This window comes from Sciurus vulgaris, assembly GCF_902686455.1.
Source record: "Sciurus vulgaris genome assembly, chromosome: 15".
NCBI lineage: Eukaryota > Metazoa > Chordata > Mammalia > Rodentia > Sciuridae > Sciurus > Sciurus vulgaris.
Genome location: NC_136476.1, coordinates 80,359,021 through 80,385,770, shown reverse-complemented (window position 1 = coordinate 80,385,770; position 26,750 = coordinate 80,359,021). Strand labels below are relative to the sequence as shown.

Sequence of the window (26,750 nt, the reverse complement as noted above, 5' to 3'; positions counted from 1 at the left end):
GGCATCCAAGCCTGAGGCCCGAGCCTTCGCCAGAGGACAGGAAAGGCCACACTTCCTCGCAGAAGCTGGGACGTGATGGCAAAGCATTTTACAAAGTTATCAGGACCACGGACCTGTGCTCCCCTCCCCCTACCTACCGTCTTCAATAAAATAAATCTTGGCCAGCGGCTCGCAAGAGGCCCTATATATCTACATGACGACCGTGCCTCATGATCACAGGGCACGTGGTTCCAGCAGGCAGCATGTGGCAGGGATGACTGGGGTCCTAGGAGAGTCACTATTTTCCAGCGACTTTTATTGTCCATTATATCCCGGCGTTTACAGGGCTCTGCTCCGGGCCTGGCGGGAATATCACACACGGTGGGGCTGGTGGAATATTCCAGTCGCAATGTTGCAGACCCTTTCTGGGGCTCCCCGTCCACCCACGTCTTTGTGTGATACTGAGACCCCAGGGAGCTCCTGGGCCTCAGGAAGGGAAGGCTGTGGGGTCTAACGCACACACAACCCCACCAAGCCACTGGCTGAGCTCCAGCCTGAAGTCCCAGCCCAGGGACACTCCTCTGTGGCTTCCCTGGGGTTCACGTGGCTATGTGAGGGGAGGGGACAGGGGTGTAATAAGCTGGCTACTACTGGCTCATGGTGGCTGCATGCTTAATTTTTCAGGCATTTGGTGAGTTAGTTAATATCACATTGGCTTCCTGAACTTGACCATGGGAGGAATATTTACACCATGGAAATGGGCAAATGCTACAAATCAGGGGTTTGTACAATACCCCCCCCACACTGTTAAACATTCCACAGCACAGCCCGGGATGGGGGAGCAGCTGAAAGGACACATGGGCTGAAGAATCAGGCGTGACTCCTGGCTTTCTCAGCCACTTATCACATGACCTTGGGTAAGTTATTCTCTTTTGAGCCTCTGCTTCCTTATCTGTGAGATGGGCACACCCAAACTTCTGGAGTGGCAGGAAGGATCGGAGTAGCTGATGCCAAGTTCCCTAGGTGATGCTTGGTATATAGTAGGTGCTTAATAAATGATAACTGCTCTCATTCATCTATTCAACACTCGACTGAGCACCTACTTTGTATTAGGTACTATTTATGTGACAGGGAACAAATATGCACCAGGAGGTGACAGATGCCACATTCTTCTCATCTGGCAGTTCTTGATGGTCTTCAGAGGGACTGGGGTCCATATTCTCTTATGGAACCTCATGACAACCTTGAAAGGGCAGAGCAGGAAGTGTCCATTTCTGAGATGAGGAAATGGGGCTAGAGTGTGCCTGGCTCGCAGGAGGTCCCTGATGAGGACAGCAAGGTGGGGCTCAGCTCCAGGCCCACACGGCATCTGACTATCAATCCCCAGGCCCAGCCAGGCAGCCCTCTCCAATGGCCACCAGTGGGGCAGGTTGGATCTGCATCTAGGACCCTGGGTTACAGACTGGGTTCATGGCCTCCTAGTTCTAGATCTTTCCCCTTCCAGGCCCTGGGATCCCCATCAAAATGCCTAGAGGACTATACCCTGGGTGCTCTTGGCACCCATGACTTCAGTTTGTGAGTCTGCCTCTAGGCTTCCTGGCCTGGCCAAGTGACCCTCAATTCAGGCAGGACTTGGGCCTATCAACATCTGTCATGCCCCAGCTGGATCCAGGGTGAGCCAGGGCCTCCTGGCAGGAAGGAAGAGGGGAGTGAGCCGGGCAGGGCTCTCAGACACCCTCCCCTTGCCAGGCAGGGCCCATAGCCTCTTCCACAGATGAGGAAGCTGTCCCTTCGCCAGTGTCAACTGCACAGAGCTGGGATTCACACCCTGGGCTGGCAGTTCCCAGAGCTTGGGCCTGGGGGGCCCAGCAGAAATCAGGAAGCTACCAAGTCCCACCCCGTTCAGACCTGGAGGCCCACAAATAGGATGCTCCTGGCCACCCAGCCTCAGCCTAAGTGGCTGACGAGCATTAGTCCAACGGGAGACCTAGAAAGGTGCAGGCAACTCTGATGACTCAAATGACCTTTGACACTGGGGGTGGGCAGAAGTGGGCAGCATTTTTGGTGGGTGTCACCTGTTTCCTAGAAGGACACATCACCAGCTCGTTTAGTCAGTACCTGCCGCGAGGAACAGCCACCACGACCTGCGTTTGGTGAGGGGCTGCTTGGCTGGCTGGCCTTCCCTGCAGCCCTCACAGACTACCCACCGGGGACCCCTCACCTGCAGGCAGGGAAACAGGCTGGGGAGGGGGCGCTGGCTCACGACTCTCAGCAGGGTCTTAAGTCTTCAAAACTCCTTTGCCCAAGCAGTTAATTTTTCTATTTGTGGGGACAGGGTTGGAGAGACCCTCTAGAGCTTTGAAAAAAAGAGAAAAGGAAGAAAAAAGAAGTAGTGCTGAATGGAATTGCAGCAAGGCCCCCAGCCAGCCCGAGGAGGCTGCAGACATCCTGTGCAGTCTGGATTCTTGCGGGCTGAAGGGTCACGCGGTTTCCTTTGCAAAAGGCAAGGTTGAAACAGTCTGCCGTGGTGGGGGGGTGGGGGAGGGAGGTGTCCATGAGACTAGGAATCATGAGTTTCAGCCCTGGCTGCCCCACTGACTAGCTGGGGGACCAGAGACCAGTCCTTGGCCCTCTCTGGGTCTTGGTGGGTCCTATTTGTTTACTGTGCACCAAGCACTGTCCTACGTATGACGCTGACCTACTTAGCGCTCCCAGCCAGCCTGAGATGTACAAGGGGAAATGAAGACATAAAGGTAGGCTGCCTGGTACCAGGCGAGGAACTGGGACTTGAAGCCAGGTAGAGCTTCTAAGCCCTGGGTGGCAGGTCCTCCAGCCTGCGGCAGGTACTGGCCGATCCCTAGTGTCCTTCCTGTTCTAACAGGCTTTGCGCCTGTGGCTTGGAGGCCACGGATTAGCCAGCAGGCCTGGGTTTCAAGCCACGGAGCCGTCCTCCTCAATCCCGCAGCTGCTCCCATCTGCCTCTCGGTAAATTCTGATTTCTTCCGTTTGCTCACAGCCTTTATAAACCACAGCCCAGGAGCTCCTCAGGAGGCTCCCTGGGTCACGGAGCCATCGACCTGGCTCTTTGAGCCTTGCTGAGAGCTGCAAGTCCAAGCAGGAACGGACGACCCCACTGTGATGTCCGTTTTGGAGTTTTACACTCAGGTCGGCCTCTGGGACCGCAGGAGGGAGACTGCCATTCAGGCATCCAAGAAAGAGAGAAAAAACATCTATTCACAGCAGACAGAGCCTGCTCTGTGGAACCGATGCTACCAACGTGACAAGCAGCCCAGCTGTGCAAGGGATTCCCGAGAAGCCTGACCTCAGCGCATACACGTGGAAGGCTCAAAGGCTTGGGTGGTCACCAAGTTTTAAAAACATGCCTGGGGGCACCACCGTGCAATTCCAGGGAGAATACGGTTCTGACCCAAAACCTGGGCTTGTCTTCCAAAACAAAATTCTTCTGACAACAGACATTTTTTGGCTTATATAGACTGCAGATCTCTTTCCCTCTGATCTCTAGAGTGAGGAATACTCACGCTCAGAAGAATCAGCAACGGCATCACAGGCGCCTGCTCCAGGCAGTGCGCTGAGCCATGTTTGGGTCCATAGGCTCACCTGATGATGGGGTGTTAACATCTCCATTCTGCATATAAGGAAACTGAGGCTCAGAGAGGCGCCAATGCGCACAGCTGGGGGAGGGCAGAGAAGGGGTTTAAGACCCAGTGCCAGGGGCTGGGAGGTAGCTGGCCTGCCTAGCACACGAGGGGTCAGGAGTTCAATCTCCAGCACCACGCACGCACGCACGCACGCACGGCACGCACAGAGCCTGCCTGGAGTGCATGGCAGCAGGGACCCCAGCAGAACCTGCACTGTGGGAGGTTAAGAGGAAAGCTGCATGGGGCAGCAGACGCCACCTCTCAGGGCCTGGATGCATCACACTCCCCTGCACAGGCACCGGGAGAATCCCCCCGGGAGCAGGTGGGGAATGGGAGGGTCCAGCTACCACACCACAGGCCCAAGGGCAGCTGGAATACACAGCGCAAATCCCTGGAATCCATTAGATGGGAATCTGTGCTGAATGCCCAGAAAATTCCCGAGCTTCGTTCATACCACCTCGGCAACATCAGATCATCATTAAACAAACTCTCACACAGGCGTTTCTACCTTCCATCCGAGTCCTGGCAGCAGTGGAGACTCTTGGCCCACTCATTTGGGGCCTCCTATCACAGGACACCTTGGGAAGGTCCCCATAGAAGCCACCAGTCCATATCCTGTATTTTTAAGACGAGGAAACCAAGGCATGCAGCAGACAGCATGTTCCCAGGGACATTCAATACACAGACACACACTGGGCACCTACCTCGTGGCAGGTAGGGGACCAGTCTCTATCCTCAACAGGCCCCTTTGTTTAGAGACTAGGTATTAGACACCACGAACCAGGACCCCCTGTGACGGCTGCTTTGTGCCCCAGGGTGTGGAAAGGCAGGGGAAGGTAGTGCAGCCCGCCGGGTGTGGGAGCTTTTCCTCAGAACAGGAAGCAGCTGTGAGCGGAGGACAGGGTCATGCTCCAGGCTGAAGGCAAGCACGTGCGAAGGCCTGGAGGCCGGGCAGGCCCTGCAGAGCGGTGGGACAGAGGCCTGAAGGGCAGCAGTGGGCCCGGTCTGCAGCGGAGGGAGGAATGGGCACAGCAGCCCCCTGCGGCAGCCGGCCTGGGGTGCAGAGCCAGGGCTGGAACAGGGCTCTCCACACACCCCCTCCTGTGGTGCCAAGCCCAGGAACAATGTCACTTGGGGATCACGTGACAAATCAAAGCTTGTGGTATCTGTCCCCTGCCCAGTGTGACATGGACACATTTGACTTCCCCACCTGTGCCTGGTCATCTCGGGTGTGTGTGTTTTCATGGGATAGGAGAAAGGAAAACCGACAGAATCCCCTTCTCAGCAAGCCCCATGGCAGAACCTCAAAAGCAGAGGGATATTCCCAGCTCCAAGACACCCTCTCTTATTTGGCAAGTATTTATTGAGCACCTACTGTGTGCCAGTTCCCACAATGCTAAGCACAACCTTCTCATGGGTTGTCACAACCTCTAGGTCACCTCATTGCGCTGAGTCCTTCTGACTGGAGCAGGGCTGGGATGTTATTCCAGTTCAAGGAGGGGAGAGTGAGGCTCTGAGGGGAGCAGGCTTGCTCAAGATCACTCGGCGGGAGCGTCAGGGCTGCGCTCGCCCGGAAATGTCTGACCACAGAGCCTTTGCCAAAGCAGATAAGGGTCCCTGGGGGAACAAAAGGGCCCGGATTCCCTCCCTCCTGCCCCACAAGCTGCCCTTTATCCACCAAGCTGGGGGCATTGGCGGGTGGGAGGCTTCACTGGTGGGTGCTGTTGGGAATGGTGGGGGCCTGTCACCCCTGGGAGGGGCTGCTCACCAGGGCTGGTGCTTGTGCTGAGCTTTGAGAAGCTCTGGGCCCTCAACTGTCCTAGCTGATGCCACCATGTTAAAAAAAAAAAAAAAAAATTGGGCTGAAGACAGTCTACTCGCCTGCTTGTCCTTGAAGCACACACCCAAGTCTAGGATGAGCGGGCTCTACACTAAGGAGGCCTGGATCTACAGAGCCTCAGGGACTAGAAGGCAGGGGTGACCTGACCTGTCCCTGCAGCCCCTCATCGTGGGGGCGGCTGTCTCCCTAGCGCTGCTCCACAGGAACGCCAGCAGACTCCCGGACCTGCTGAGCCTGCCCTCCTCCTCCCTTACACTCTGGGAACTGGGTCGCATGGCGTTTCCCCAAAACTCATGTCTACCTGGAACCTGGAAATGTGACCTTATTTGGAAATATACACAGTTCCCAATTTACAATGATATGGATTTAAGAATTTTTGGCATTTATGATGATATAAAAGTGATGTGCATTCAATAGAAATCGTGCTATGAATTTTGATCTTTGTGCAGGCTGACCGTACGTGGTAGATCCTCATGGCACTGGACAGCAAGCCACAGTTCAGTCACCACGCAATCACAAGGGGAAACAGCCAGGCTCCACAGTGTGCTCCATGGGTAAGGATGTTCCACAGGTTAGGTGGACTAATCGCACTGTTTAACTGTGATATTTTCCATTTACGATGGGCTTATCTGGATGTAAAGATACTATAAGTCCAGGAGTATGCATAGGGTTTTTGCACGTGAAACTGAGTTAAACTGAGGTCGTGTGAGACTAGAGGAGGCCCTAATCCAACGACTAGTGTCTTTACAAGAAGAGGGAAGTCTGACACTGGCACACACAAGGAAGAACGCCATGTGACAACAGAGGCAGAGACTGCAGTGCTGTGTCCACAAGTTGGAACGCCAAGGATGGCTGGCATCCGGCAGAGGCTGGGAAGAGGCGCAGAATGTCCCCCAGTCTCCAGAAGGAACCAACCCCGTGACACCTGGATTGCGGGCATCTGGCCTCCAGACGGAGCCGATGGCCCAGGCAGCCAACACCCCCCAGGCAGAGCCAGCACGCATTCCCTGTGACCACGACTTCTCAACTGATCTTTTGGAGGCTGTGCTTCTGTTCTGGTGTGTAGAGGAAGCGATCAGTGGTTCCCAGGCCTGGGGACTCCACGGGCCTGTAAAGCTTCCCCCAAGCTTTGAAGATGGATGCAGGCTGCCAGCTTTTTTTGGCATTCTAAAATAAAATTTCCATCTATTATCACCATCCTTCATGAGAGGAAGGACACTTGACATCAGAAAGTAGCCTCCGCCAGGCCTGGCCTTATGTTTTCTCATTTCACCACGGATCAGTGGGACTGTCACACAGCCCTGGGCCTGGCCTGGCTCTGGATTTGGGCGGGACCCGGAAACTCGAGCACGGTGCCTGGGGATTTCTTCCAATCCTGACTGAGAAGGGAGGTGGCCTTCTCCACCCTCCAGCGAGTCCAAAAGAGGGGCCGCCCCCTTAGAAAGTGGGTTGGTGTATTCCAGCACACCTGTGGCAATGCCAGGTGAGCCCCTCTGAGGGGGAGACACCCAGGTCCTCAATAACGCAGCCCCTGGTTGAGGGGGAAAGAAAATGAGACAAAAAGCTGAGAGCGAGTGAGAAGCACTGGCCCTTCTCATGAAAAAAAAACGAATTGTGAAATTACGCAATGTGCAGACGTGACGGGCCGGTGACTCCAGCTCTCTCCAAAGCCACCTCATAAACCCTGGCTGGCTGTGGAGCGAGAGGCCAGATGCCTGATGCTCTGGGAGGAGCTTTCGTAACATGTGGCTCTGCTGGCCTGATGACCCAACGGACAACGGTCACCCTTTGCTTTGAGACATTACACCCACACCTGCCTCCAGCAACCAGGGAGAAGGGCAGGGAGCAACAGGACGAAGGTTCCCTCCTCAAGAGCTCTGCTCCCATCTCGGGGCACTCCTGATGCTGGGGACACGCGGCTCGGAGTCTCGGGCCGCCAGCTGTGCTGGGACAGTGTCCCACAGGGCGGCGAGCCCGTCTAAGACGATAAGGTCCGACGCCATCGCCTTCCAGGGCCGGAGTCCATCTCCCTCCCTCCCACTCTGCACACCCAGGCCAGGGCAGGGTGGGCCCCAGTTCTCAGGAAGCCAGGAAACACACTCTTTTCTGGGCTAAATGCCCAGATTCCTTGAGCAGTCACAGGACACACTTTTTCTGAGCTGATCCAAAGCCACAAGCATGGGCTGGGAGTTTCTGTGGGCAGTGGAACCTGCAGGGACCAGACAGGCACACCTGGAATTCCAGGCTCAAAGCTGGTCAGGGAGCGTAGACCCGGGCCAGGCAGGGCTCCAATCCTGACCTTCAGTCATGACCAAGGGACAGACCTGCCCTCGGTGGGCCTCAGGGTCCTTTTGAAGATGAGAGCAGTTAACAGACTCTGCCATCATTTGTCAAGCACTTGGTGAGAGGCTCAGGACGCCAGGCACGGCCCGAGGGCTGGGGACACAGGAGCACAAGGAGGAGAAGGCCCTGCCCTCCTGGGGCTTTGAGCCGCTGGGTGCAGACGCAGACATGAAGCAGACGCGGCCACTCAGAACAGCGAGTGCTGTAGGGAAAGGAAGCCGAGGGGTACAGAGGAGGGGCACTGGACTCACGGGGTCATTGGGACAATTAAATTAGGTCATGCAGCCAATTTGTTTATCACATAATCAGCACTCAGCAGAAAAGCAGGGTCCTCCTGGCCTTCCATTACACAAGAAGGACAGCAAAGCCAGGCAGAGGAACGCTGGGCTGCCACACAGGAAGAGGTCTGTCTGGTCTGGGATCTAATTCTAGCCACACATTTTCCAGGGGACCAGGGGGAGCCCCCTGCCCTGCCTGATCCCTGCTCTTTTTTTTTATTTTGGCTAGAAAGCTATGCCTCTGACATCGTGCCCTAGGCTAGCCCACCAAAAGGGTCTAGCTTTCTAAAACATCATGCCCCAGGCTAGCCCACAAAAAGGCCTTATTAGTCTCCTCACCCTCATTCAGCCAGCCATTCTCCCACCAACAGGACTGTTTCAGCAAGTGAGAGTCCTCTCCAGGATCAGGTCAGAATTTAAACCTGGGACCCTCCACTTATTTTCTGGGAAACCCTGCCCAAGTTTTGTCACCTCTCTGAGCCTCGCTTCTGTGATCAGATAGAATAAGACTGCACGGTGCCTGGGCTCTGCCTGGCACTCAGGAGGCCTACACTAGCATCTGATCCCTCCCTGGGGATGCCCCGGATGGACGAATGGCCCTGAAGGGGAGGGAGAGGGAACAGGGAGTGTGGATGCTGGCCGGGCGTGCCAGGCCCAGTCTGAGGGTCTCTTGGCATCTGAAAGAAAAGGCTGAATGGAGGGCCCAGCACTCTCAGGGGGGCTGGGGAGGCAGACCAGGGGACGGCAGCTTCTCCACTGGGTGTCTTGGCTTCTCCGAACCTCAGACTACCAGTCTACCCCAGTGTAAAACAGGTCTGGTGGTGACAAGAGTCCAGACATGTGAAGTCATCCAGCCAGGACCTGATATTCTCCCCCTCACCTCATTTACCCATTTGACCCCAGGACGAGGTCAGGCAGGATCAGGCAGCTGAGCCCCTGGTTGGTGGGCAGAACCAGTCTCCTCAAGAACTACCCTGGCCTGGGCTCACCTGCCTGAGAAACCTCCCTTCTGTGGAAGATGACACCCCAACAGATCCTGGACACTGCTGGACTGTCCTCAGGACACTGCCCTTCATGCTGAACTGTCCCCCACCAAGTGACCCTGCCAACGTGAACGGGGCACCCTATGCCCCCACCCCAACACACGCCACAAGCCAGACAGGGACTGAAACTCAAAGCGGCTGGTTCTCACAGTCACCTCAGACTTCTCTGGAACCAATCAGCAAATAAGGAAAGGGAGACTCAGGAGGGCCACGGTGACGGCAGATCAGTGAGGCGGCCCAGAAACGGGGGACACAAAGGAGTTCCACGGCAGGCCTCGGCACCCCCATGAACTCCAGCTTCTCTGTTCCCCGGAAATCAAAACAGCTTCTTTGACGGGGAAGAAATGACTCGCATAAATCCGGATTTAGGGAAAATAACACATACGTGGCACTTTTTTCCCTTCCCTGCAAGCTTTACATATCTTATCATTTATTCTCACGTTGTCCCCAGCAACTCGGTAGGCGTCGGCCTTGTTTTTCACAGGAAAGCTGTCGGAGAGGCTGGGGTGCGGGAGCGTGGGGCCTCCCACCCGGCACCCAGGGGGGCAGCAGCTCCATCGGTGGAGCCTCAGACAGCGGGCATCAGCCCGGCCAGCCTCCTGACACTGCCCTCGCCAAACCATTCACCGCCACTGGGAACTGGTCCCCAAAACCCCTATCGGACCACATTTCCCCCCATCACCCTTGAAGTTCCAGGTATCACCCCTCCTGGGCTTGGCACCTGAGGCCCCCTGATCTAGCCGACCCCAACCCCAGGTGACATGTGTCAGCTGCCATGCAGGCTCCACACAGCCTTCTGCAGCCAGTTTCTCACGCCCCTGCTGGCACGGTGGCCTGGGGCTTCACCTGCACGCTAACTCCTCCTGGCCCTAGGAGGCACCCGCTCAGGGTCTCCCAGGGAGACAGGTGTGGCTTCAGGTCCTTGCTGAGTGGCTGTGGGTTCACTCAAAAAATTGAGCCACTTAAAGATGAGGACTAGCTGAGGATGACAAACCCTGAGGGGTGCTCTGGAAGGAACAGTCAGCGAGAGAGATGCTGTTTTTAAAAGATGCTGATATTTACGTATTAATCAGAACACTGTTGAGAGGACTGGCATCTGAGGAGGCGGCGCCGGGTGGGGAGCCTCACTCAGGCATGGTTCCCGCTTGACACACTCCAGGGACGCACAGGAGGCCCCTTGGCTCACACGAGGTGGCTGAGGATTCAGTATAGCCCTTTCGACCGGCTGCAGGAAACCATTATTGCTTTGTGGGTTCATATCCTTCCCCTCTGGCTCAGGCTGCCCCCAAGGTTCCTGTGGGTCGAAGACTCATCTGACCCCCACCCCAAATCCAGGTAGCAAGAGTGGAGCCGCAGACCACACCCTCCCTCCTCCTACCCCACCCCACCCACCACCCACCACCCATCGGGAAATCCTTGGAGACTCGGGAACATTTAAAGTCACAGGGAAACATTCTTGCTAAGCTGCAGCCATGACTTAGGGCTCTCCAGGTAGGACCCCAGGGAGCCAACACTGGGGGCCTCTGGGCTCCCCTCAGGGTGCCCGCCCCTCCCCGTCGCCCCAGGCCAGCCCATTTCCCCTCTGTCCTGACATCTGCAGTGTCCAGCAGTCACCCAGCTTCCGAGGCTCCAACGCCCACCATCCACAGGATCAGGCCCAGCAGGCACGATGGGCACGTCACAGTATTTCTGCTACCTGGGCCGGTTCCATTTGTTGGGCCAACCTGTTTACCCCCCAAAGAGGCCTGAGTCTATAACTCAGCTGCCCTCGTGGGAAGGAGGCCCAAGGAACAAACAGGGGTGCACTGCCCCTTTCCCTCATCTGTGGGCCTCTCCCAGCCCTGGAGAGGCTCCTGGCCCAGGAGACTGACTTGTCACTAGGCCTCATGAGGTAGGGGCCATCGGGGCTCAGGGTAGGGGTGCCCATGGTGTCCTGAAGTCCAGAGACCCCAATGAGGCCGTGGTAGTTGAGAAGCAAGGAGAAGTCTCCGCAGGCCAGGAAGGCCAGACTCGGCCCAGAGGAGGACGGGGCTGGCAGGTGCTGGCACCAGGTGGGGCAGCGAGGCAGCTGGAGCTCACAGTTCTGAATGCCACCCCTTACTCACGAGTTCTGGGCTCCACAATTGTCATCTCCTCAGTTACTCCTCCCCAAGGTCCTACGAGTGAAGTATGACCTTTGCTTCAAAGATGAGGACTGGAGACATGGAGGACACGGAGGGAAGGGCCCTGGTTTCAATATGTGGGCACCTGAATCTCATGCCTGGATGACCCAGAGCCTTCGTCCTTCTGTCTGGTACTTATGTGCTGGGCTTGTGGTCACACCCTCCTAGAGACTACAGTGTGGTGAGGCGCAACGATCCACTAGTAATGAAACCAAGCATGCTTTCCCTGAGGTCAGAGCTCGGGGTGAGAAGTGCATTAACCTGGTCTGGCCCCATTCACACTCTCTCTTCTCGTTCTTGTGCACACAGTAGACATTGCTAATCGATCCACAGTCCTCCAAAGCCTTCCTCGACACAGCATCTCAGGCAGCCCATGGTCAATCTATCAGAGTTGGCACTGGAGACAACAATTATTGCCACTCCTGCAGCAAACAGGCATGCAGGATGCGGTGGCATGAGTAGGCCCCCCTACTGCCCTCTTCATCCTCTGGGTCCCAGACCCTGAATTCTACCAGGTCTCCAGGTGGAATATGTGACTTTCCAGCACCGCCTTGGGCTGGGATTTGGTATAACAGCAAAGAGACCACGTGCACATGTGAACCTGGACAAGGCAACGCAGGAGGCTGACAGGCAGCTACCTCCCTGGAGCCTCCAGGAGGGGTAGTCTGGGTCTTCTAGGGAACAGATCAGGGTTCAAACCCCGGAGCCACCATGGAGGAGCTGAATGACCTGGGCTTCTGCTACTGCACAGGGAAATGGGCCCACAGATACCCGTCCACCGAGACATCCTGAGTGGCCAGCACAGGGGGGTCCATGTGAGCACCCCATAAATGCTAGGTCCCCTCACCTCCCCCTCCTGCACTCAGGAGGGCTTAGGCGCACAGGGACAGGCCCCCTTCACATGCCCTGTGACAGGGTGGCCCACCAGGGCTGTGAGCAGGCAGGGGGACTGGAAGGGCCCCTTTCCTCCACCACCTAGAAGCCGGAACACCCAAGGAACCAACCATCGGTCAGTTTTCTCGCACGCGCTCACTGTTTTTTCTTTCCTTCTGCCTGTAAGCAAACTGCTTGGCGGCCAATCCTGCCGCTGTCCCCAAGGCAGTTCCAAAGGGCCCATCTTGTCCTGCAGAAGTGATGGCAGCAATTCCATTAATGGGAAGCAAGACAAATGGCAGGCTGTGCCCAAAGTGTGTGAGGCAAGACAGAGCCGGGCCCGGGGGGAGGGAAGCGAAGCTGGAACTCACCATCCTTGGGGGCCTTATTAGGTCTTGAAAGAGCCACCGCACTCGCTAAAACCTGCTTTTGCCAGCAGAAGCCTCATTTTACAAATATATAACAACAGAAAACTCATAAATGGGAAGAAAGCCCTGAGGACTACGCTCCCCTGCTGCGGGGAGGCGGCAGGCGCGCAGAGCTGGTCTTTAGCCTCCCGGCTCCCGCTTTAAATAAATGGGCCTAAACACCAGGTCCCCGTCCTGCGAGTACAGAGCACGCTGCTGCCCGGCCGTTGAGGGCCATCTGCCAACAGAGGGGACGAGGCAGCTCTGGAAACAGCTTCTTTGAAAAGGCTTGCCTGTGGCAGACCCACCCCCTTGCTGTCAGTCCCTTCCCCAACACACATGCCCAAGTGTGGTTACTTCTTCAATCTGTCCTGAGATCGGCGGCACGTTGAAGGCATTTTCACTGCGGAATAGGTGTCCATTTGCACAACTATGCAGAGTTCACTCTGCACATACCCACCCTGTGAGAGACCAAGCTGCTGAACTGTTCTTCAGACCTGTCTCTGAGTGAGAGCCAAGGTTGGTGGACAGGCTGAGTGAGGGCCTAGGGAGTCTGGCCATGTGGGGCTGTGTGACCCCAGCAAGCTGTGGAACCTCTCTGGGCCCCTAACATAAGCCTCTCCATTCTGAGCTGAAAGCCATTTCCTCAAAGACACCTTAAAAGCACTCAAGCTTCCTGGGGCCCTGAGGAGAGCTGGGGCCTTACATGAAAGCCAAGAGGTTTAATCCCCAGCAACTGCCCTGTGAGGGAGCGCCATTCCTTCCTGCTGCTGTCCCACACAGGTGACCAGACATGGCTTTCCCCTCTGATGCAGCCCCCACACTCTGGCCAGCAAGCCTGACTCATTCCTTGTCAGCCCAGTGACTGGCAGGACTTTGTACTGCGGCTCAGTACTGTGTCTCTGAACAGTACGTGGCTCTGTCAGATAAACGAATGAGTGAACAGAGAAGGGAGGAGAATTCCAAGGAAGGGCGGCCCTGGGCTGAGTGACCTCCGTGTGTCCCTGTGCAGGGGCTCTTGAGCATCGCAAGTGCCACCAGGCCCCAGTCCTTACCCCAAACAACAACATGACTATCAACACAGCAGCCGCCGACTGCTGACCGGCCCCTGTGTGCCGGGGGTCTCCCTACTCCAGGAAAGCCCCCCAGAGGCAGGAACCCACGGACCCTCTCTCCACCAATGAGAAAACACCCAGGGGGCGAGAAGCCTGGGGACACAGTGAGCGAAGGCAGAGGTGTGACTTGCATCCCAGCTCATCTCACTCTGCCACCTGCCTCCTCCCTCTCTGGGTGTGAGGATGGCCAGAGCAGCTGGGTTTATGGGAGAGAAACGGGGGCCGTAGCCCTGGGACCTACCCGCTGCCAAGAATGAGGGCGACTGCTCAAAGGCAGGAGCAGACGGCAGCAGCGTGGGGGTCTGGCTCCCGTCCTGCCCCTGTACAGCAGTAGGGGCAGGAGACCCAGCCGGGCAGGGACCACAGCCATCCAGCCACGGCTTTGGGGTCGGCTGGGCCTCTTCAAATCTAAGTGTGAACTGCATGGTTTATGGCTTTGGACCAGTGGCTTCCTTCTCTGAGCCTCAGTTATTCTCATCTGAAAAATGGAGCCAGCCCAATGCTGTCATGAGGATCAGTGGAGACCACACACAGAAGGACCTAGGCCAGATCCTCGGTACACAGTAGGTACCCAGTACGCTTCTGTTCCCTCTCCTGAGCCTTGGGTTCATGTTTGCTTGTGAAACATCCACTCCTTGGGATGGCCCTTCCCAATTTCAGGGCTGGGAACAGTGAGGGTGGCTGGTGGAATCCAAGCTCCTGCTGTCCCCCATCTCTAGGGCACCCCTGCCTGGCATTTGCCCAGAGTGAGTGGGTCAGCAACTGGTCATTAGGTTTCTGACCCTTGTCACTCAAAGACAGGAATCCAAGTGGATGGGTCTGTCAGTAGGATAACATCTGGCAATAATGTGACTGTGGAGTCCACAGCATGTTCTTGTCATGAGAGGCCCAGGGTGAGGAGGGAGACTTGCGGGCTGACTGGTGGTCACTACTGGGGCCAGCAGTCAGACAGTGCTCAATAGTCCAACTTTCCACTTCCAATAAAACCTGGTCCCAACCCACGCACAGCACTGAACAGGACCTTGCTCTGGGGTCCCTTCCTTTGGGGCCAGTTTCACAACAGGGCTGCCGGCCCTGCCCCTGGAAGGGAGCCTGAGGCTGGGGTGTCCTGCTGGTTCACTGCCTTGACACGCCTCAGGTTCTCTCCAAGTGTGTTTCTGAGTGATGTCTGGTGGAACCAAGAAGCACGTGCCAGGGTCTGGAGCCTCAGCCCTCGTGTGGTCCCGCCCTCGAGGACAGGTGCTGAGCACAGCCCTCCCAGCAACCCCTGCCGTCACCACCCACAGCAGGGACCCAGGTGCAGGTGTGGGAGGGTTGGGCCAGGTGGAGCCTGTGTCCCGGCAGGGACTTGTGCTTGACCCAAGCGGACCTGACCCTGAGAAACAAACTAAAGCACCAGAACAGGTGGAGAGAGTCCAAAGGAAAAGAGAAAACTTGTTTCCCATTCCTTCCTGCTTCCTGAACAGCGTCCTCATTTTGTACTGGGCCCATAAAGGATGTAACTGGTCCTGCCTTCCATTTATATGACCCTCTCGCTCAAGAGGACCTTGGGAACACCCCTGAGATTCTGTAGAAGCGGAAGACAACACTGGGTGTGAGACTGTCGCCACTGGAGAGCCTCTTGGTCACACAGCCCCACCCTGGGGTCCTGTTTCTTGACCTGTTCCATGGTGGGCCGTCAGCTGTTGTCTCACGGCCGGGCTGGTTCAGGTGCCCAACCAACCAAGGCCTCCGCCTGGGGGAGTTCCCAGGCCCCCAGTGGTAACTAAAGGGTGGGACGAAGAAGCCCACTGGGGGATGGAGCGCTCACTGCATGTTCGGCAGGTGGCACTGGGGAGCAGCTGCCCAGCTGAAGCCCACTCTGTAAAGTGGGGACACTCCTACTTAACTCACTGGGCCACCCCTCAATTCCTGCCAAGGCACCGCAGGGAGAGAATAAGGCTGAGCAAAACCAAAAATGAGGAGAGAGATGGAAGGGCGAGAACCACTGTTTCCTGAGCACCTACTGTGTGCTGGCTTTGGGCCACTGTGGCTCTTCCAGCCTCTCTGCCATTGAGTGATGGCCCTCCTGGGTTAACAGCTCATTCCCGTGGTGTCTGACCCTGCCTGACATTTTCTAGACACTGCCTTCCTTCCCTGGGACTTGACAAGTCCACTTACAATGGGGCAGGGGTGCTCCCAGCAGGGGCCTGGGCCTGTGGATGCAACCCACTGCCTGTGGAGCAGGACAGCACGGTGGTCAAGAGCTTAGGTCAGTGTCAGGCCCTCTGGGCTTGATCCTGGGCCGTTCAAAAGCTGCAGGGTCTGGGGCAGGACATGAACCGCCCCGGGCCTCAGTTTCCCACCTGCAACTTGGCGTTACTTAAGAGTCCCATCCTCTCCAGGGTGCTGTGGGGAGTGAAATGAGACGAGATGGGATGTGGTATGCAGAAAGTGCTCAACAAATGCCAGTCACTTCTTCTGCCCCAAAAGGTCCGAGGAGAAACAGGCCCCTCGCCATGCTTCTCTGGCCGCGAGACTCGGCTCCCTCCTTCCCAGCATCTGCCGCGACTCTGCTCCCGAGGCCCCCTCCCCCGTTGTCGGGCCGCATCAGTCCATAAATATTTAAACAACATGTCATCAGATTATTATAACATATGATCTATAGCACTGATGTGCTGCAGTTCCGTGCATTCGGGCTTCATTTTCAGAATATCGAGACATAAAATATTTATGTATTTAGCCAACCACGAGATCTCACATTCTGTCTCAAAATGCTGGGAGGTGGCAAGACGCTGAACTGAGACGCAACGTGTGACGGGGATGCCTTGTTCTCACCTCGGTTCCTGGGGCATCTGGATGGGTTCTGGTTCATTCTGGGGACGCCGTCACGTGGCCTGTGAGCAGGAGCTGACCGGGTTTGTCACAGCGAGCCGCGGGCCAGCATCCAAAGAACCCATCCCACCAGCAGGGACTGCGTCACTTTCCCTGCTGTGTCTTGGAGGATCTGTACGTATTAGGTGCTCAGTAAAGGACCACGTGACAGCAACTGATGCCCCTGCAGCCCACCACAGCGAGGCGGCTGGCTAGGGCAGGAGCTCAGCAATACCTGCATCCTATCAGTGCTATCCGCAGTGGCCAGCACCAGGCCAAGCGTATGGACCCACTGCGGAATGAATGGCAACTGAAGGAACTGCCAGATAAAACTGTGACTGGATTAAAAAAAACTTAATTAGCTAATAAATTAAGGGGGATAATGACTCCCTTTCTGCTGGTCCAAGTTACACTGTGCAATTTCTCATCCTCCTGAGAAATACAGGCACTCCAGTGCCCACAGTGGGCAGGAAGAGCAATTTTTCTGCATAATATCTCGATTGCTATCATTAGTACCTCATGGTGCCCACAGGTCCTGCAACTTCAGCGGCGTGCAGTTTCAAAGATGCTGTCCCATACGTCACTGGGGCATCCAGGAACTTCCCACACACCAAAGAGCATCCCAAATGGTCTCTCCTGTCCCCGTATGACAGTAAAACAAATACTTTCAAGGCCCACTGCCCTGTGGGGAATTGAGAAAATGGGCTTATCTTTGTGCCGGAGATCAATGTCAGAAGACTCGGGGTGTGCAAAGGAGTTGTCGGCTTGGAGAATAAGCATTTTCTTTGCAAGTTTCCCCAGGAAGAGTCAGGAACCGCGTCTGATGCCCATGTTTCCCCCAGTGGCCAGCATGGGCTTGGGCCCACAGCGGAGATCGGCAGCCCCTTCCTGAACAGCACTATGATCCTGAACCTGAGTCTTGCTCCTGGCCGTGATCCCAGTGTCCAGCCCAGCGTGGCACAGCACCCACTGCCCATCACCCCTGAGAGAAAACCACAGAGTGTTTCTCAAGTGCCATGCTGTCACCACCAGGCTGGCTCTGCAAGTGGGCAGTCCCCACCCTTGTCCCCAGCCTCTGCACAGAGAAAAATGAGACAGTCCTCATTTCTGCTTGGGCTAGCTGAGGAGGCTGGCATTTAAAACAAACACAAAAGGCCACTAAAATTCCTGGAGGAGACAAAGGAAATGCACACGCTCTGAGTCAGGCACACGGAGAACACTGAGGCCCCGGGTAACCGAATCCAGCCGCACTCAGCTGGACCTGCCAAACCCCTGGGGTGGGCTCCTCCTCCACTCCCTTTCTGCTGCCATCTGGGCACCCAGCCTGGTGACTGCCAAGGCCATACCAGCAAAGGAGTTGCTCCCTCTTGCGATGCTGGGATAGAATTGGGGGGGCTGCTCATCTTCCAACAGTAACGCCTTGCCCAGCGGTTGCTCAGGAGGGTGTACCTCCTTCCCCTTCCAGAGCGACTCACAAAGATGCCCTCTGAATGCCACAGCACACTCAACACAAAATGCAGCTTTAGACCTACAGCAGAGCTCAGTGGCAGAGCGTTAGGTTGCTGTGCCCAAGGCTCTGGGTTCAATCCCCAGCACTTGAAAAAAACAAAATAGACTGAACACACGGCCCCCACCCATTCCACCCACCCAAGCCCTTCTTTAGGTTCGAGAAGCTGCCTCTGCAAAGAAGGGGCACAGGAAGGAGACCCTGTAACTCTGGTGGATGCCAGCCTTCCGGGCTCAGGATCCTCCCACAGGTTGAGGATCCCTTAGATGAAAGGCCTGGGACCACGGGTATTTCAGACCCTAGAGTTATCTGGATTTTGGAATCCTTGCACAGACTTTTCTAATCTGAAAATCCAAAACCTGAACTGCTCTAAAATCTACAATTTTTAAGGGTCATGTCATCACACTGATGCTCAGAAAGTTTCAGATAATTAACTGATCTCCTATATGCCAGGCACAGTGCTAGGCAGTAAGGATACAGCTGTGGCCACAGACCAAGTGTTACCCCAGCGGAGCCTATGTTCTTCTAGTCAGGGAGTCAGATAACGGATGTAATGTTCTGTGCCCCAAGCACAGGACCTGGGTGCATGCCATTCCTTCCAGCTGCCTGGGAGGCTCCAGGCCTGGCTGCCAGCTCACAGCCCACAGGCTGTGAGCAGAAGGCAGCCTCTGTCCTCTGACTCTTCAGAGGGCCCCCTGATGCCATGGGTCTCCTCAAAGCATGAGTGCTAAAGGAAACCAGGAGATAGCCTGCCTCTGCTTCTCTGCTCCTCATCTATAAAATGGACACACTGATAAGGTACCCATGCCATAGAAGGAAGAAGTGCATTCACTCATGTAAAAAAGTGAGACCAGGACATGACATGCAGCAAGCACCTGGCACAGAGGGGCCACTGCAGGATGGAAGGCCATGCAGGCAGAAGAAGTTCCTGACTCTGTGCTGCCCAGGGTCTGCCAGCAGCCTAGGACCCCAGCCCGCAGCCACCACTCACCCTGCGGTCTACCTGCCCTTCACCCTGCCCTCTCCACGTCTGTCCAACCTCATATCTCCCTCCAGGCTGCGCAGACACCCCTCATTCCTGTAAGCAGAAGTCCCAAGAGATACCTCCCACAAAGCATTTGCAAAGATGTGACACAACTTCTGTCCCCATCAGGTGGTGAGAGGCCAAGGGGTGGGGCTGTTAGAGGCCTCTGTGCCAGCTCTGTGCACAGTGCCTGACCCAGAGGTGGGTGCTTTCCTTTCCTTTCTTTCTGTGTGTGTGTGTGTGTGTGTGTGTATACACGCGCATGCATACCTGTTACTAGGGAATGAACCCAGAGACGTGCAGGTTGCTAGGCAAGTGCTCTACCAGAGTCATGTCACACCCCCAGCCACGGGTGCATTTCTTGAATGACGGAGTGAATGGATGTGTACCTATTGGCCACCATGGCGCTGCTGGTTAACAGAATAGACTTCACTCAGCCAAGTGGACAACGGATGCTCTGTGTTTCACCCACATTCCAGGGCCAGGTGCCATGATATCTTGGCCTGAAAGTTGGGAGGGGTCTGATTTACTCCACAGAGCAGACATGGGCTGCATGTGAGATCTTAGGCTGGTCATGGTCTCACTCTGCACCTTGGTGTTCCCATCTGTAAAATGGGAGGCTGCCATGCTTTCCTTTTTGTTTTAAGCACCAAACTTTTCTTTTCATAAAACATATAATTAACTTTTCCTTTTCTTTTTTTCTTGGTACCAGGGGTTGAAACCAGAGATGCCTAACCACTGAGCCACATCCCCAGGCTTTTTTATGTTTTATTTAGAGACAGTGTCTCACCAAGTTGCTTAGGGCCTCACAAAGTTGCTGAGCCGGGCTTTGAACTTGCGATCCTCCTGCCTCAGCCTCCTGAGCTGCTGGGATGAGCCGCCCCACCCAGCTAACTTTTTTTTTTTTTTTTTTTTGGCAGCACTGGGAATTGGTCCCAGGGCCTCCCACATGCTCAGCAAGTGACCTACCACTGAGCTACATCCCCTGCTCCAAAATTAACAGAGCTTTGGTGGCATGTGGTACATTCACAATGCTGTGCCACTGCCCCCTCATTCTCATCACCCAAGAGGACACCCCACCTGTGGCAGCTGCTTCTCATTCCCCTCCTCCGAGGCCTGGTGACCACCGACCTGCTGTCTCCTTAGGCTTCTCCATTTGGGTATTTCCTATGAGCACCTTTTCTTAGAGTGATTCTTGGACAAAACCTATGTGTCAGGGAACGGGAAGGCAGGGTAGTCTGCCCCTAGCCCACCAGGGCGCTCAGGGCAGGCCCTGATCCCAGGCCCCTGACTGCTCAGATTCTAATCCTGATGTTGATTTCTGAGGCAAATCACCCCAACTGTGCCTGAGAATCAACATGTGCTGGATGAGGGAGTGGCGGGTGGCCAGTAAAGCTCTCAGGTGAGCTCACCTGTGGGGAGTGGGTGGCCCTCTCCCCACCACTCAAGCCACCTGGGGTCTCAGGTATGAAAAGCTGGACAAATTCCCACAGAAGCCACCTCAGGAGAGGTGGCCACTTCCAGGGGACAAGGATCTCTCCCCTCACTCAGGAAGAGCCAGTCTGGGGGAATCCCAAATGGTTCAGGATGGGTCCCAAAATGGGCGGCCTCCCTTAAGCCTTGCTGAGTGGACCTTCCCTGAGGACCTTGGTGGGAGAAGAGGGACGGGCCTCTTGCTCACTTCTATCCCCAGGCCTCGCCCAGGCCTGTGATGGACGCTTCTGTCAGCACAAACCTCTGCTGAGGCCGGCGCTATGTAAATAATTAACAAAACATCTGCCTCGCTTCACAACACACCATGGCTGACACAGCTCTGGGGGCCTCAGGAGGCCTTCCAACTCCACACCAAAAACTTAGGGGGCTCACTTTCTGCTCCTTGTGGGGGGCAGGTGGGGAAGAAAGCAAATACTTCCAGACATTTCCCTGAGACACCGCACTTAAATCTTGCCTCTTTCCAAATCGTCACTGCCTCCTTCCTCTCTATTTGGGGGTCATGATCACAGGAAAGTGCTCTAGGGGGATCTGGAGGGGGTCCCAGGCACCCCCGCCTCCTCCTCATAGCCTGCTTGGGGTCTCAACACAGCACTAAAGAGCAACACCAAAGACACTTCAGGCAGAGAGCCTGAACCTTCCTGCCACGCCAACCCGGGTGTCCTTGGCAATTAAATGCTTCCCACATCATACCAGGGACTGAGCACCAAGCACTCATGCTAGTGACATTTCATGTGCATCATTTCGCATGGTCCTTCCCCAGAACCTCGTGGGGTTATGATACTGTTCCTGTTTTCCAGATGGCGAAACTGAGGCTGGGGGTGGTGAATGACTTGCTCTTGAGTGGCAGGTCCCAGTGGGACTCAAACCTCACTCCATTTGGTGCCAAAGCTCAAGTTCTTGAGGTAACTGTGAGTGAGCACCTCCCCGTCTTGGGGCCTGGATTTCTCTTCTGTAAAAAAGGCGGGAACCCTTCTGACCCTGGAAGTCTACAAAAAATACACGACGATGGTCTCCACCTCTTCTCTGAGAGGCCAAGTCTGCTGAATTCCCTGCCGCAAGTTGGACTGATCAGACCTAAAGGTCACTGGTAAGTGACTGCATCCCTCTGCAGGTCTCTTCCAGAAACCTCTGTTTCAAAGGGTCTGAGGACAAGAAGAGAGAGGGCAGGCAGTGGAAAAAAGGGTCAGGAACAAATTCCACATCTGAGGGACTGCATGTCTGAGGGTCACTCCCAAGAGCCTCTGCTACAACTGGGAATGGGGGAGGTCCCCCCAAATGGTCTCTATCCTCCCAGGCCAGGCTGATTTTGAAGAGTGAGGGTTAAACAATTTGGGGAACAAGCAGGCACTGCAGGCTCCCCATGGCCCCCTCCCCGTCAGAATTCCTTCACACTCTATGGAATTCCTACACAAAGCCCCTTTTTTCTTTCTATGAGGTCACCGTCAAGCAGATGTCTAAGAGAGAGAACGGGGACTCCAGGCCTGGGACTAAATGCATCTCAGAGCAGAGGCCCCACTGCGATTCCCTTCGCCCCCATCCTGTGTCCGCCGCAGAGTCCAGCTCCACTGTTGTGGCCGGTGGGCTCAGGGAGCACTGCCCAGCAGAAGCCTGACCAGAGGACTAGTGCCTTTGCCACCAGACCGCACGGCAAGCCATCTGTGGAAAAATCCAGAACTGGAGACAATGGAGCTGCCTGTGTCTGGGGGTCTGTTTTCACACAAGCAAGTCCTGTCAAAGGCACAGATGTCAGAATACTAGATCACACTCTGAGGTCAAGTTCCCAACATTAATGGCACAGGAAATCACACCACTAACCGATGTGCCCCAGTGTCACCTCTGGACTTCAAGTCTGAGCCTGAGGCCATTGGTTTAATTCAGGTTTGGCCAAAGGACAGAACCCACATGTCTGTCACCCAATTCCAACAGGACAGGGGGAAGCTGCCGGCCTGTTTCTTTTTCAACTAACCTTTTCCCAGAAAGCTACCTTGCTGTTCCCCAGGAGCTGGAAATGAGAAGGCCGAGAAAAGCCACTGAGGCCCTGGACAGTCTGCCTCAGGCCTGCAGCTGAGCCTGGCCATTCCCTGCCTGCTCTCTTCTAAGCCCTTTCCACACCCTCAGGGACCCCCTCACTTCACAGGCCCCTTGACCCCAGAGTCCCGAGACTCCAGGCGATGGCCTAGGAGACTGCTATGGCCCGTGCACCCCACTTCTTAGGAATGATGTCAGCAAAAAAAGAGATAAAAATGCAGAAACAAGGCCTATTTTTACCTCCCCAAATCACAGGCCAGACGGGAGAGAAATCCATCAATGCCAGAAATGTGGCTGAGCCTTCACACAAGATCTATTATTTCACACCTTAAATTAACGCATCTCGAAGCCATTCGCAAATGTTCGTCAATCTGCAGAACAGACTTGGAAGGGAGAGATGGCTTTCCCTTTCAACACCAAGGACACCTGCAGGGGCACGGTGCAGCCCGACCACGCGGGTCCTCACACACAGCACTCCTCTCAAGCACAGACAGCAGAAACCCCGATAGGAATGGAAATGAGCAAGGAAAGGAGACAGGCCCAGGAATGAAATGACAAGTGACAAGAAGCCTTCCTAGAAGTGATCATGTTGTCAGAGACTCGAGTAGAGAGTGAAGCCCTGTGCAGGTAACTCCATCCCCACGGGTTGGGATGCTGGGCCCTTCCTGGAGGAATGCCTGGCTTGGTCCCCAAACAAGCCTGGAGGTGCCAATCTGTATCTAATCTGGGATGATTCACCAGGGTCCTCCAGCCTCCACCCTCCAGCTCCCCTGCTTGGTCCAACCAGAGAAGAGGAAGGAAATATTGTTCTCTTTTTGACAATTGTTTTGACACCTCCCTAATGAAACCGATCCTTGGCACTTAGAAAGGGAAGAAAAATGGGAACTGCAGCCCCTTCTCTTGGGAAGCTCTGACCCCAGTGTTGGTTATTCCAGAGGTGCGAGAGTGGACAAGGAGGGCCAGTAGCACCTTTGTGAAGACCTTTCTCAGAAACCTAGTGAACCCTCCAGAAACCTAGCAGTCTTAACCCATGTGGCTTTGTGGTGTACCAGAGTAGCAAAGCACAATGAAGGCAGCCACATGTTTAAGGTTAAGAACTTCGACCCTGGAATCCGAGATGTGGGTTCAAATCTTGACTTTGTCATTTGCCAGTTTATAACCCAGACCAAGTTATTTAACCTGTCAAGTTGCCAAGTTCAGTGAAAACACTATGAGCTCTACTCAGACAAGCCTGGGTCCAAATCCAGGGTCTACTGCATATTAGCACGTGATCTTTGGCCCACTATGTATTCTCCCTGCGCCCCAGTTTCCTCATCTATGAAATGGATATTATGATGATCCCCATCCCATAGTGCTGGTAAGCGGATGGAGTGCAATAAGGGCCCTGAAGCTGTGAGCACATGCCTGGCACACTGCAGATCCTAAATAAACGGGGCCTGTTAGTGGTAGTGCTACTTCAACAAAATTATGCAAGTCAGTTCATGTCTCTGTGCCTCAGTTTTTTCATATGTTAAGTGGAGAAAATAACCTCTATTTCACAATGAGAATTTATTGAGCGGATGTATATTCAAATCCTTAGCACTCAGTCTATGCACTTTATGCAGTCCAATGTCACGTCCTGGGTACAGCAAAAAGAGGAAGGACTGTGAATCAGACAGGTGACTTAGGATTCTGCTGCTATCCCCTCTCAGCTGTCCCAGGACACAGGCTTGACCTCTCTGCACACGTTTGCTTGTACATAAAACCAAAAGCCACCTTCTGTAGCAGAAATGACCCCCAGAACAGTTCCCAGCCCAGGAGGCGCTCCAGGAGTTTCCTCCCCTCCCCCTCTCCCTCCTCCTTCCTGCTCAATCCCCACCAGAAATGCCACCTGGTAAAGCCAGAAACTCCATTTCTAGAAGCCTGAACAGCTCTAAATCCAGACCAACCTGGCCGCTGCTTAAGTCTGAGACTTGATTTTGTGGAGAACGAAATGACTTTTTAGTCATTTCCGAAGCAGACGGGACAGCAGAGGCTGACAAACCACAGGGACCATTTTAAATCCTGGGCCTTTTCTTCTGGGAAGTTAGGCAAGAACCTTCCCAAACGTTTGCCGTGGGGCTCTCTGCCAGGCAGTGACTCATTCCACAGCTCCCCACAGGCATATTTTATTTGGGGGTGGGGGATCCAGGGAGGGCCTGGCCTTGATGGGGGAGGAGGAGACAGCACTTCCAGCAAAGGCAGAAGGTAAGTTTTTGGTGGTTTTTTTTTTTTTTTTCACTTTCTGGACCAAAAAAAAAAAATGAAAAAGAATGTGGGTCTTTTTGTTTCCTTCCAGGTTTTGTTTGCTGAAAGAAGACGTCCAAAGTTCACTCCTAAGCTCCCAGGGTTGGGAGCAGGCTTTTCCAGCCGCTCTGAGTCCCTTTCAATGAAATTCTTCTCCCATGAGCGTTGCAGTTCTTCTTCGGTGTACCATCAGACACAGGCTCCAAACTCCCAAGACGACATTTTCCCCTCAGAAAGGCAAGCTGAATTTTGAAAAATGCAGGGGAACTAGGGAGCTCTCGAGTTTCTAAAGTTTGCTTTAAAGCAATCAAGACTTTCAACTGTGAAGATTTGCAACATTTATGAAGTACAAGTACCCACACACGAACCTGTTGGTCAAAACTGGAAGGACAACTCTTGGAAGATGGGTCCCAGGCTTGCTGTGACCAACTTTTTACCATTCTTGGGGGCTTGCACTTGGAGCCCAGGCTTGGCACAAATAAATCAAACCAATGTAATCTAGTTAGCAGGAGAGGAAGAGAGAAGCCCTCAGATACATACGTGGGCAAGTGTCTCCCTAGGGTCAGACCTCAGATCTAGGGAGAGGGTCAAAATTCCTCCTGTCTGGAGAGTCAAGAACAGGCCAGGAAACACAGATGGCATTTAGAAAACTTGGACACAAGTCCTCTGATGCCTGGACAAGGTGCCCCCATAATGCCCACCTTGCTGGTTTGGCCATGGAGGGTCCTGCCAAGGCCTGGCTCTAAGTTTTCCACCACTGCCAGGCTCAGCAGGACTCTGCATGTCTGTCCTCTGGCCCCTAGTTCACCAAACCAGGCCCCCCAGGAGGCCTGGGGCTCTCCTTGGGTTTCCTGACATGCAGGCCAGGGCAGGGCACACCGCACACAGGCCTGGTGGGTGCCAGGCAGAGGGCTGCTCGGCCTCGACAGTCAAGGCTCTCGCACTGCAAAGGCCGATTACACACTCACATCACATATGCACACTTTTGCCCTTCCAGGCTCACACAAGTGCACACAATCACTTGAAAATTCGCAGACACGTGGGCACACAGACTCAGACCCACACTTGCTCAAGCGCTGCGCACACTCCTTGGCCCACCGTGAACTCCCCAGAAGGGGATCAACGCGAGCCACGCCGTCGCCCGCACTCTGCCACACCGCACTCCCTAAACCGACCCTCCGAAGTGCACACCCGCGCGCACCCGCCAGGGACAGGCGGACGCGCCAGCCACGCTAACTTGGCCGCCCGGCCGCCGACACACGCAGCCTCGCGCGTCTGCACGCACCGCGGGCTCACGCGTGCACCCCCCTCGCCCGCGGCGCCGGGCGCGCGCACACGCGCCCACACCCGGCCGGGCTGAGCTCCCGGTCCGCGCCCGGCCCCCGCCCCTTCCCCGGCCCGCGCGGCCAGGCCCCGGGCCCCAGGCCACTCACCGGCGCGCGGTGGGCTCCGCTGCCGGCCGGAGCACCGACGCACGGACAGCGGGCGGCCGGCCGGAGCGGCGGGTCCCACACGAGTTGGCGGCGCCGCGGCCGCACGCTTGTCCTCTAGGTTCCGCCGCCGCCGCCGCCTGCGCGCGCCCGCGCGCCCGCTCCCGCCCCTCCCCGCCGCGGGGCCGCGCCGCCCCCTGAGCTCGTGCGCGCTGCCGCCACGCAGGCTCCGGGGGGCGCCCAGGCTGCGCCCTCCTACGCTCGACCCTTCGACTGCGCGGAGCAAGGGGCGCAACCAGTGCGATCCGCCCAGCCGAGGACCCCCTCCCCATTTCAGAGCTGGGGAGACTGAGGCCCAGACCCAAGTCCCAGCCAGGGGACTCCAGGCTCGCTCTTTGCTGGCTCCACACACTTGGGATGAGGCTCTGCAGTTAACCAACTTGTGGATCC

The 26,750-nt window shown here is 55.5% G+C and overlaps 1 protein-coding gene across 2 annotated transcripts in view; it reads right to left on the bottom strand.

Moving 5' to 3' along the window:
- NEK6 (NIMA related kinase 6) overlaps nucleotides 1-26,460 on the bottom strand; it is a 75,087-nt gene extending 48,627 nt beyond the window's left edge. Inside the window, exon 1 of one of the 2 annotated variants that reach the window (XM_079113837.1) lies at nucleotides 26,304-26,460. The gene's annotated coding sequence lies outside the window, so the exon portion shown is untranslated. The remainder of the gene's footprint in view (nucleotides 1-26,303) is intronic. The other variant, XM_079113836.1, reaches the window with a different exon arrangement.
- Between the last annotated feature and the right edge of the window lie 290 nt (nucleotides 26,461-26,750).